Below are 8,941 nucleotides of genomic sequence, written 5' to 3'. Positions count from 1 at the left end.
ATAAAAAAATTAATATAAAACATAATTGATGATAAAAAAACAACAGCCGTAGGTTTGGTTTACCAGAGCCACAGGTGTACAGAACAGTCTTAAAACACTACTCTACCCATGAGCCCACTAATTAGTGTGTGGCTCTCCCCTGATTGGCTGATGCTCCCTGCATGGGTCCTGGTGTCCTCCTGCTGCATGAAGCCAGGTGAAGTTGGTACCTCTTGATTAGCTAATTAGCTACTCTGGACTCTGGAAAAAAGGTGAATGGAAGCGAATGAAACCAAAGAAAGTTAGCAACATAAATAACCTGAGAGCTTTAGCATTGATAGCTTTGATATTAGGTTGCTGACATTATTGTGCTTTTGTAAGACTAGTTAACTTACTTACTGGAAGTTATCAGCTATAAAAGTTGGTCATAGTCAGACTACATGGACATGAGGAGTTGGACACTTAACCAAAATATCAATGGAGTCCTCTGTAGTGGAAGACCTTTGAGTCCAGCAGGAAATTACATGATGAAGGGCGTCTTCTTCAGATACTGGTAGGTGAGACAAACACACCTTAACTATCCTCTGCTAGCTCTGTGGCTTTCCTGATGGCTGTCAGTGTGGATCACGCTGCTATGCAATATTAATGTGATTGTGTTGCTTGCAATGGAGTAAAAATGTGCTGCAGCTCGTTTGGCTTTGTCGCTGGGTGAGAGGTGCAGCAGGCACTCAGCAGCACCATGGACAGGACCTGCAGGGCTTTGCAATGTGTGATATGTGATAGCCTGTGTGTGGACGTCTGCTGGTTGCTGATTGGATTTGCTTTGCTTTTTAGTGAGTAATTGGCTTAAGGTGATGAGGAATGTTGCATGTGGGCTATTTTTGCATCAGATTTATTTGTAAGTCTGATGCATGCATAGATTTTTTGGTATGATAATAATAATAATAGGCTACATAGAGTTTCCCCACCAGACTTTTACCTTTTTAAAAGAGCATTTAGTCCTTTATGTTTACATGATACAACAGTGAAATATTAAGAAACAAATTCACAAACATTTTAGACTATATTTTCAGTGTTTAATCAAAATCTTTTGGGGTATGGAGGAATTGAACTTAAAGGTGCTTACGGGTCATGGAGATGTGGAGTATAGGCCTACATTGACCTTTTTGTTTAACGACCTGTCTTACTTGGCTTCCTCACATTTGCTGCTCATATAACAAATAATTCTACTCGACACTCGTGTCTGTACCCTTAATTTGTTTTCTTTAGCTTACACAGTATGCTCATTTCTCCATAACTACAGTGTGCAACACAGTCTCACGTCAGTTTGTGAAAAAGAAACGAAATTTAATCTATTTGACTCGTGTACATAGACACGAATTTCCCCTTTTTTTCGTGACACTCAGCACAACTTTCAACAACGTATTTTTCTGTTGCGTTTTCCTACGAATGTCTAGCAACACGTGATGCACGTGTCAATTTCAGCTCCAGTCTTTTCAAAATAAAACTTCTTAGTTAGGTTTAGGAATAGGTTGACTTGGTTATTCTTAGGCAACGAAACGACTTAGTTAGGTTTAGGAAAAGATTCGCGATTTGGGTTAAAGTAACTCCGGAAGTTCTTTAACTTAAGTATGGAAGTTACGTGAAAAATAAATCACTTATTTGTGGTTTCACATGGGACACGAACACCGGTTTCCTGGGCGAAAGTCCTGTGGTTTTGACCCACCCATCCACCCCGACCTCCTCCTTACGCGGCGTTCACTGCTCTCTATACTTCCTGGTTCACAATTACGTGGCTTCCATACGAACTGATTTCGTGCTGGGCATCATGAAAAAAACTTGAAATTAGTCTCTTTGTATAAATCAATACATTAAATTTTGTGACTATTTCACAAACTGCTGTGTGAATTGGCTGTTGTATTTGGACCTTCTTATTGCATTTATACATTTTTGCTATGACTAAATGTCATGAACCTGTTTTGCACTGCTGCCCATTAAATGTATAAATGGTGAGGTAAATTAAAGCATCATGACAACCCCTCCCAGGGACAAGGAGCCAGCTGAGTTGGGCTGCTCTGGTTCAAACTCCAGGTCTGTCAGTTATAAAGTTTGCACCTCAGGAAGGCGATGCTTTCTTCTATTTTATATTTTCCAGTGTCTTCCCGTTCTGCCTGCCCATGGTCCTTTCATCCTCCAAATGCAAAAACACTTGCACATCCACGTGTCTGCTCTTCACAGGTTGTTATACCTTATGTGTCTTGCAGGCTTTGCACACTTATTCAGTGTCCTTCCAATAGACATCTAACGCACTCTGTTGGTATTAATATGCATGACCAGCTACACTCCAGCTCTTTAAACTCAGCAAGCACACTCTCTCTCACACACACATTTTCTTAAGGAAATGCAGGTTGTGTTTTTCTTTCCTCCTCCTCCTCCTCCTCCTCTCTGTGTCTGCACTTCTCTCTTTCTCCATCTTTCTCTTACCCCTCCATCCTCGTCTTCCTCCTCTGTTCCTCTGCGTCACTCCCTCAATACTGATATATGATGCAATGAAACAAAACGTGACAGTCAACTTTTCCCCCCTTACTCTATTCCCCTCAGACCTGTCTCTCCTTTCCCCTTGTTTCTCCTCTCTTCTTCATATTCTTTCTTTACTACCTCTTCTTCTTCCTCTCCTTCTCTTTTAGCTCTCTCTGTTGTCTGTCTCCCCCCCTCCTCCCTCTTTGCCCTTCTCCCCTCATCTCTCTTCTTCTTGCTCCTCCTCTCCCTCTCTGGAGTCCTCTTCTTTCCGTCGGTTTCATTAACAAGATTTATCTTCTCTAGTAATAACAGTACTATACACACACACACACACACATACACACACACCCAGGCGCGTGCATAGGCACACACACCACTGCCAGTCACACCTCCCAGCTCTGCAGTACCTCTTTTCTACCAGTCAGGGGCACTGTGGTACTGTGACGAAAAGTGCAAGGGAGGGGAGGGGGAGAAAGAGTGACTGAAATGGATTGGAAAGTGTGTGTGTGTGTGTGTGCACAGGAGGGTTATTAAATGCATGTATATGTGTATTTGAGTGTATGAGTGTGTTTCCATGACAATGCCACACTGCAAACTGGCACCTTGATACCACACTAAAATAATTTGAAATGAACACCATCCACACTGAATAAATGGCATTCTGCTGGTAACCTCTTCTTTTATTTCCCCCAATTCATTTTTGTTTGAATCCATATCACACCCTCGTACCGCGTTAATGCCTTCCTGAAGGCCACGTCTGCGTATGTGCGTGTTTGTGTGTAGATAAAAACCATCAAGGTCCCCGACATTCTCGTTGCGTGCGAGTACTTCAGATTCAGAAACAACAGGCTTTATGACTGCAAATATTTGCACAGTTAGATGAGCTGGAAGAGGCGTTAATGGAGGCACTTTTCAAAAGTTCAACATTTATTTGTCTTCTCGGTCTGTTAGCCCGCAAGACTACGATCTCCGATATCATAATCCCTCTAAAGTAATAGGCCCCGCTGCTGACAGAGCCTGATGGATGCCGGTTTCCCCTCCATGCGGAGCTAGCTAGCTAGTTGACATTGACAGAGTGACTGACAGAGAGGTTGACAGAGTGACAAAAGCTGGGTGACTGGCGTTCATCACCGCAACGTTTCTGACTGACACAAAGACTTGGTGAAAATCAGTGGAGGCTTTTCTTAAAACATATATAATTTCCCCTCCAAAGTATTGTTTTATTATTTGACAAAGTTTTAACGATACAAAAGCCTGTCCCTTGACGAGGTTGAAATAGGAAACTGTAGTGTATGTACCGTAAGTGTGTTTACTGTGGTTAAAAAAAACTCATTGTCTCCACATTGCCTTTTCTCTTTCCAAAAAGAAACTTTAAGAACTTAAACATAAACTTGAATGCACTACTGTAATGGTATGTTGTAGTAAAACACAAATATCTGTTGAAAATGAATAGCTACTTTTGAATTTTATTTTTTCAATATTACACTGCTTTGTTGAATACTTGATTTGGTCAGTCATGACGTTCCACGGTCTGTTATTTCTTTATAGCAGACTGTTGCTATGTATAACACACTGTTGCTATGGGCGCAGTTCTGATGTTGGACTCTGGAGGACCATTTTTGTGACAAATTATTGATTTCTTAAAGTAAGTAGCCGTGTAATAATTGGGATAATGTACAGCAAGCGGGTCATTGTTGTGAAATAAACCCCTTCAGGGCGATACAAGACCTTCGCGTCAGGGTGCCGCATCGCCCCGTTGGGGTTTATTTCACAACAGTGACCCGCTCGCTGGACGTTATCACTCACGTGTTGGATTACCAAACCTATTAACAATGAGCATAACTTCAGTATTGTACAGTTAAAGCTTGCTTTAACGCACATACAGTTGGGGTGGATTTGTAATTAAATTAATCAGAATATATGTTCAGTCAATGTTACATTTTTAACCACATATTTTCTCTTGTATTCTGCTTTCCCTGTTCTTATTACTGTGACATATTCACAGAATACCTTACTCCTAAAAAAAAAAAAAAAATTGTTTTTTCCTTTTATCTAAACAAGCTATTCTCAAACCAGCATGTGCAGACGTCCTCCTGTGTGCATCACACAGTGGTAGACTGACAGATGGATCCACCACATTGAACACACCGTGATCACAGCAGAGTTTGGCCAAGAATATGGACAACATGTACGGTATATAAATAACATGTTGCATTACACTGTGTCTGTACTGTTTATTTTAGTTTATATCTGAAAGAGATTCACTCGAAGCAACTAGTATAGCCAGTAGTGGGTCTACACTGTTTCACAAATGCACTGGTAAAGTAGCCTATTATTCATTTTTTACTTCAATCCATATAAAATGTGTAACAATACGCTTGGTGACGTGGAGATTTATTATACTTTTGATAGCTTTCTGTCTTGTATTTTCTGGTTTGATTAACTGTAAATCCTGCATATGGAGATGATCAGGGCAACAGCTACTGTACTATATGAATGATTCACAAGTTGGGGCTAGATATTGTTTTGAAAATCATCAATATCAGTTCTAAAATTATGCTAATACGACATTTGGTTGTAATACCAAAACAATACATTTTTTGATACGTCATACGTCATCATTAAGTAATAAGCCACGAGAGGCCGTGCTTTACAGTGATTTTACACCAGCTAAGGGGTTTTGTTAGGCACAACGCGGAAACCGCAAAACTGTAAATCATGGGCTCAAGTAGCTTATTACTTTTAAGCAGTTACTACATATACCTGGCAAGGTTTCATAAAACACAGCAACAAAAACTGCAAAAGAAATATTGATAACAAATCTCTTCCGCCATGCAATTTAGTTCTTCAGCAACATTTAGCAGAACGTCTGTCAAGCGACACACAGACGCAGTGGAAAGCATGCATAAAGATTGGGGGTGATTATTTACATTTATCTGGATATCGTCATTAATAGTGCAGTTGTTGAAGTAGTGTTCAGTCATGTTGGCACTCGTCTTTGCTGGTACAGAGGTGTTTGACTCTGGCAGGAGGACATAGCTCCAGCATCTTCTCTCGCTGTAGTTCGGGCGCCAGTAAGATTGCAGGGATGATTCACATTTATGCCCCGTCACTGACAGGATTTCTCTTGCCTCTAGGACAGCATCAGAAAGTTTTTGTTCAGTGGTGCTTCACTAGCAGTGGTTGGTGTAGAGTGTAGCGGTGCCGGTTGCTTTACAAATCTGTGGCAACACGGAGCCAAGGAAGTTCAACCCCAAGGGCTCTCTAGTATACCTTACGTTGAAAAAGTTCTCATCATGTTGCAGTTACTTTATAACCACATACGTATTTACCATCAGCAACTGTTATGCTCACTTTCAACTAGCTGTTGTCACCAGCGATATCATTTTTGTTACAGTGTAGCTGCTGGTAATTGACAACATAAATAGAGAAAGGTGAGCATAATGGATTATAAATATAATCATACAAGCTAGTTAAAGTTACATCGAAACCTACAACAGATAGTTGGTTTAGTTTGTCTGCTTTGGATGGAGATAAAAGAGCGGTGTACTGGGCAGCAACAACCAGCATTTCTCCATCATAGCGACAGGACACAGTGGGTTTCCTGGCTGCTCAAGCATGAATCCTCGTAGGCTCTCTGTGTTTCTTTCTCCGGCATCTTTGTGGATTTTTGGGCATTCATTGAATGACAACGTAATGTGCTCCTGACCGTCCATTTAGATGACCAGGTCTGAAAACAGCGAACAGACTTCGTTTCTAGACTTTTTCAGCTCTCGAATTACTCTCTCATTAATTTCAACGAGTCCCCTTTTTTTTATCTTCCTAAATTTAGTAGTCGATACAATACCAGTGAAATTCCATGATTCTCGATACCACGGTAAAAAACAGAAGTAAAACAATAAATCCCATGTACTTCAACATACACTCCTTTATTACCGTTTGCATATAATGTTTTTTCTTAGGAAGTTAAACACGTCATAATTCCCTCTCTCTAATGTCTATTTTATACAAACAACTGGATATATTCAAGTATCTTGCCAAAAACTACATTTTACAAGATTACAATTGAACACATCATGATGACGCTAGAATTTACTTTAGCCCAATACTCATTTTTACTGAGTAGAGCCAGTGAATGCATGATAATGTAACTCAGTGGCACCTTCCGTGTTGAAATCGGCAGCATGAGAGCTGGTGTCGATAGTGAGTTTACTGCGTCCCAAACACATTTTCCATCGTCCCCGGTACAACAGGACACCGTTCGTCTCGAGCCCTGACGGTAGCTATGGTACCCGCAGGACTGTAGAAAAACAAGCACCCTCAACTTTTCCAAATTTTGGCCTCATCTTGGTACCGAAGTATCGGTTCTCGTGACATCCTTAGCAGTGATACTATTGTAATGCGGTCACATCTGTAGAGTATTTTACAACGGGTTTGAACGCAGCTCAGCCAGGCATAATCAAGGACCAGAAGTATCTGTTTCATAAACATATTTTTTTCATTTAAATCAACAAACTCAATGCATCAGTGTTACATCCAGAGCTTTATTGTATCAAATATACTGTAGTTTAAAGTTACAAAAAAGTTTCTTGATTTAGAAACGAGTACGGTAACGTTGAGGTCTGCCCAGGTCAGCACTCTAAAAGTATTGGGATTCGATAGCTAGCCCATACCGTGACCATCCAGCACTGCACAGTGCACAGGCATGCAGACACGCACACACACACGTACTCAGTTTGAGTAGACAGAGTGAGCGAGACACACACACACGGAGCGAGACAGACAGTCACACACACACACTCATATTTGCACGGCGAAAAGGCAGAGAGATAATGACAAGCTCTAAAGAGGCGTGCAAATGTTATTCGAGTTTGCTTCGTGTGCGTTCTTATTTTTATGTGTATGTGTGCCCATATACGTATGTGTGTGTTCATGTTTTTGTGTGTTTCTTAAGTGTTTGTGGTTGTGTGTTTGTGAGTGTGCAATGATGTGTGTCGTGTACTCAAGCCAGGAGTGTATTGTTGTCACCCGAGGCCCTAACATCATTTATACGGTTTCCACACTAACGCACACTCTCACACACACACACACACACGCATACACACACACAGTTGTAGCAGGTGTCTACCTTGTCGAGAGAGAGCAAAGAAGTGTGCCTCTGTGGATCTGTCCGCATGTTTGTGTGAGTGGTGTGTGTGGTTGTGCACAAGCACAGGTGTGTGTCGGTTGATAAAGTTTATCAGCTCAGGGCACGTTGCTGTCGGCAACCAGTGTTGTGAAGGGAAAAGGCCATGCAGACAAAGTGTGTTTATATGTGTGTGTTTGAGCCTGTGTGTGTGTGTGTGTGTGTGTGTGTGTGTGTGTGTCACTGGGGAGGAGGATGGCAAATATAAGCAGTGCTGATGACCCTCTCCTCATCTCAGAAAGACACACACACACACACACACAGCAGAAGATTTAAATCCATTTTGAAGAGTTAGAGCTATCAGCATATTTAGTAGTTGATATTTCAAAAACACCAATGACTGCAGCGCCCGAAACATTACTTTTTTGTAAGTGAAGGCATTGAAATAGATCTCCATGAAGAGGCTGAGCAGAGCAATTTACACACACGCACACACACACGCACACACACACACACACACACACACAACAGGATGCACACTATACACACTGCTTCTAGATTCCCGTCTAAGCCACACTTTCAGGATGTCTGCGAACCAAATCCAAACATCTTGTTTTCTAACTCTGTGGCAGATATTTAATGGTCTGCCCTGTGACAAGTCTGGAACAACAGTTTACTCATAAAATAGTCCACTGTTGATAGGCAACTGAGAGTCAGTTTTAATACTAACCTAAGGCCTAAGATTAAACTCAGATGATCCAAATTTATGCCACATTTCCACTGCATGGTACGGCACGACTCGACTGGCTCTGAGCCGTTATTTTTTGGATTTCCATTGGCAAAAGTTGTGGACAGCACTTGGTACTTTTTTTTAGTACCACCTCGGTCGAGGTTCCAAGCGAGCTGAGCCAATACTAGAAGGTGGAGTTAAAACTCTGCAGACCACTGATTGGTTAGAGAGAACCGTCACTATGGAATTGTCCCTTGCGCAACATCCTGCACAAACCCGGCATTTTTGAAAAGCTGGGCTTGGACAATACATCTCTTGTTTTAGTGACGGATATGGAACGGATATGACGGATACGGAACGGATATGACGTTACGTTACTCAAACTACAACAATAAAAGCGGTAACTTCCTTCTACCTCCACATAGACTCAAATGAAGTAAATATATCAATTCTGGCATTAAAAAATCTATTTCAAAATCGTAAAAAAAAAAAAACGTGATACATAGGTGAATCAATTTTTTTCCCACCCCTACCATCAAACGATGAAGTACAGACGTTCCTCTGTTTGGCTGCCGATTAATGTCATC

General features: G+C 41.3%; 1 protein-coding gene across 1 annotated transcript in view; it reads left to right on the top strand.

The window, feature by feature from the left end:
* The first annotated feature begins 220 nt into the window (after window positions 1–220).
* Window positions 221–8,941, top strand: part of trps1 (trichorhinophalangeal syndrome I) — a 309,278-nt gene continuing 300,557 nt past the window's right edge. Inside the window, exon 1 of the mRNA XM_074614498.1 lies at window positions 221–532. The gene's annotated coding sequence lies outside the window, so the exon portion shown is untranslated. The remainder of the gene's footprint in view (window positions 533–8,941) is intronic.

The sequence above is a fragment of the Sebastes fasciatus genome, chromosome 17 (assembly GCF_043250625.1).
Source record: "Sebastes fasciatus isolate fSebFas1 chromosome 17, fSebFas1.pri, whole genome shotgun sequence".
Taxonomy (NCBI): Eukaryota; Metazoa; Chordata; class Actinopteri; order Perciformes; family Sebastidae; genus Sebastes; species Sebastes fasciatus.
This window is presented reverse-complemented; position numbering and strand designations above follow the sequence as displayed.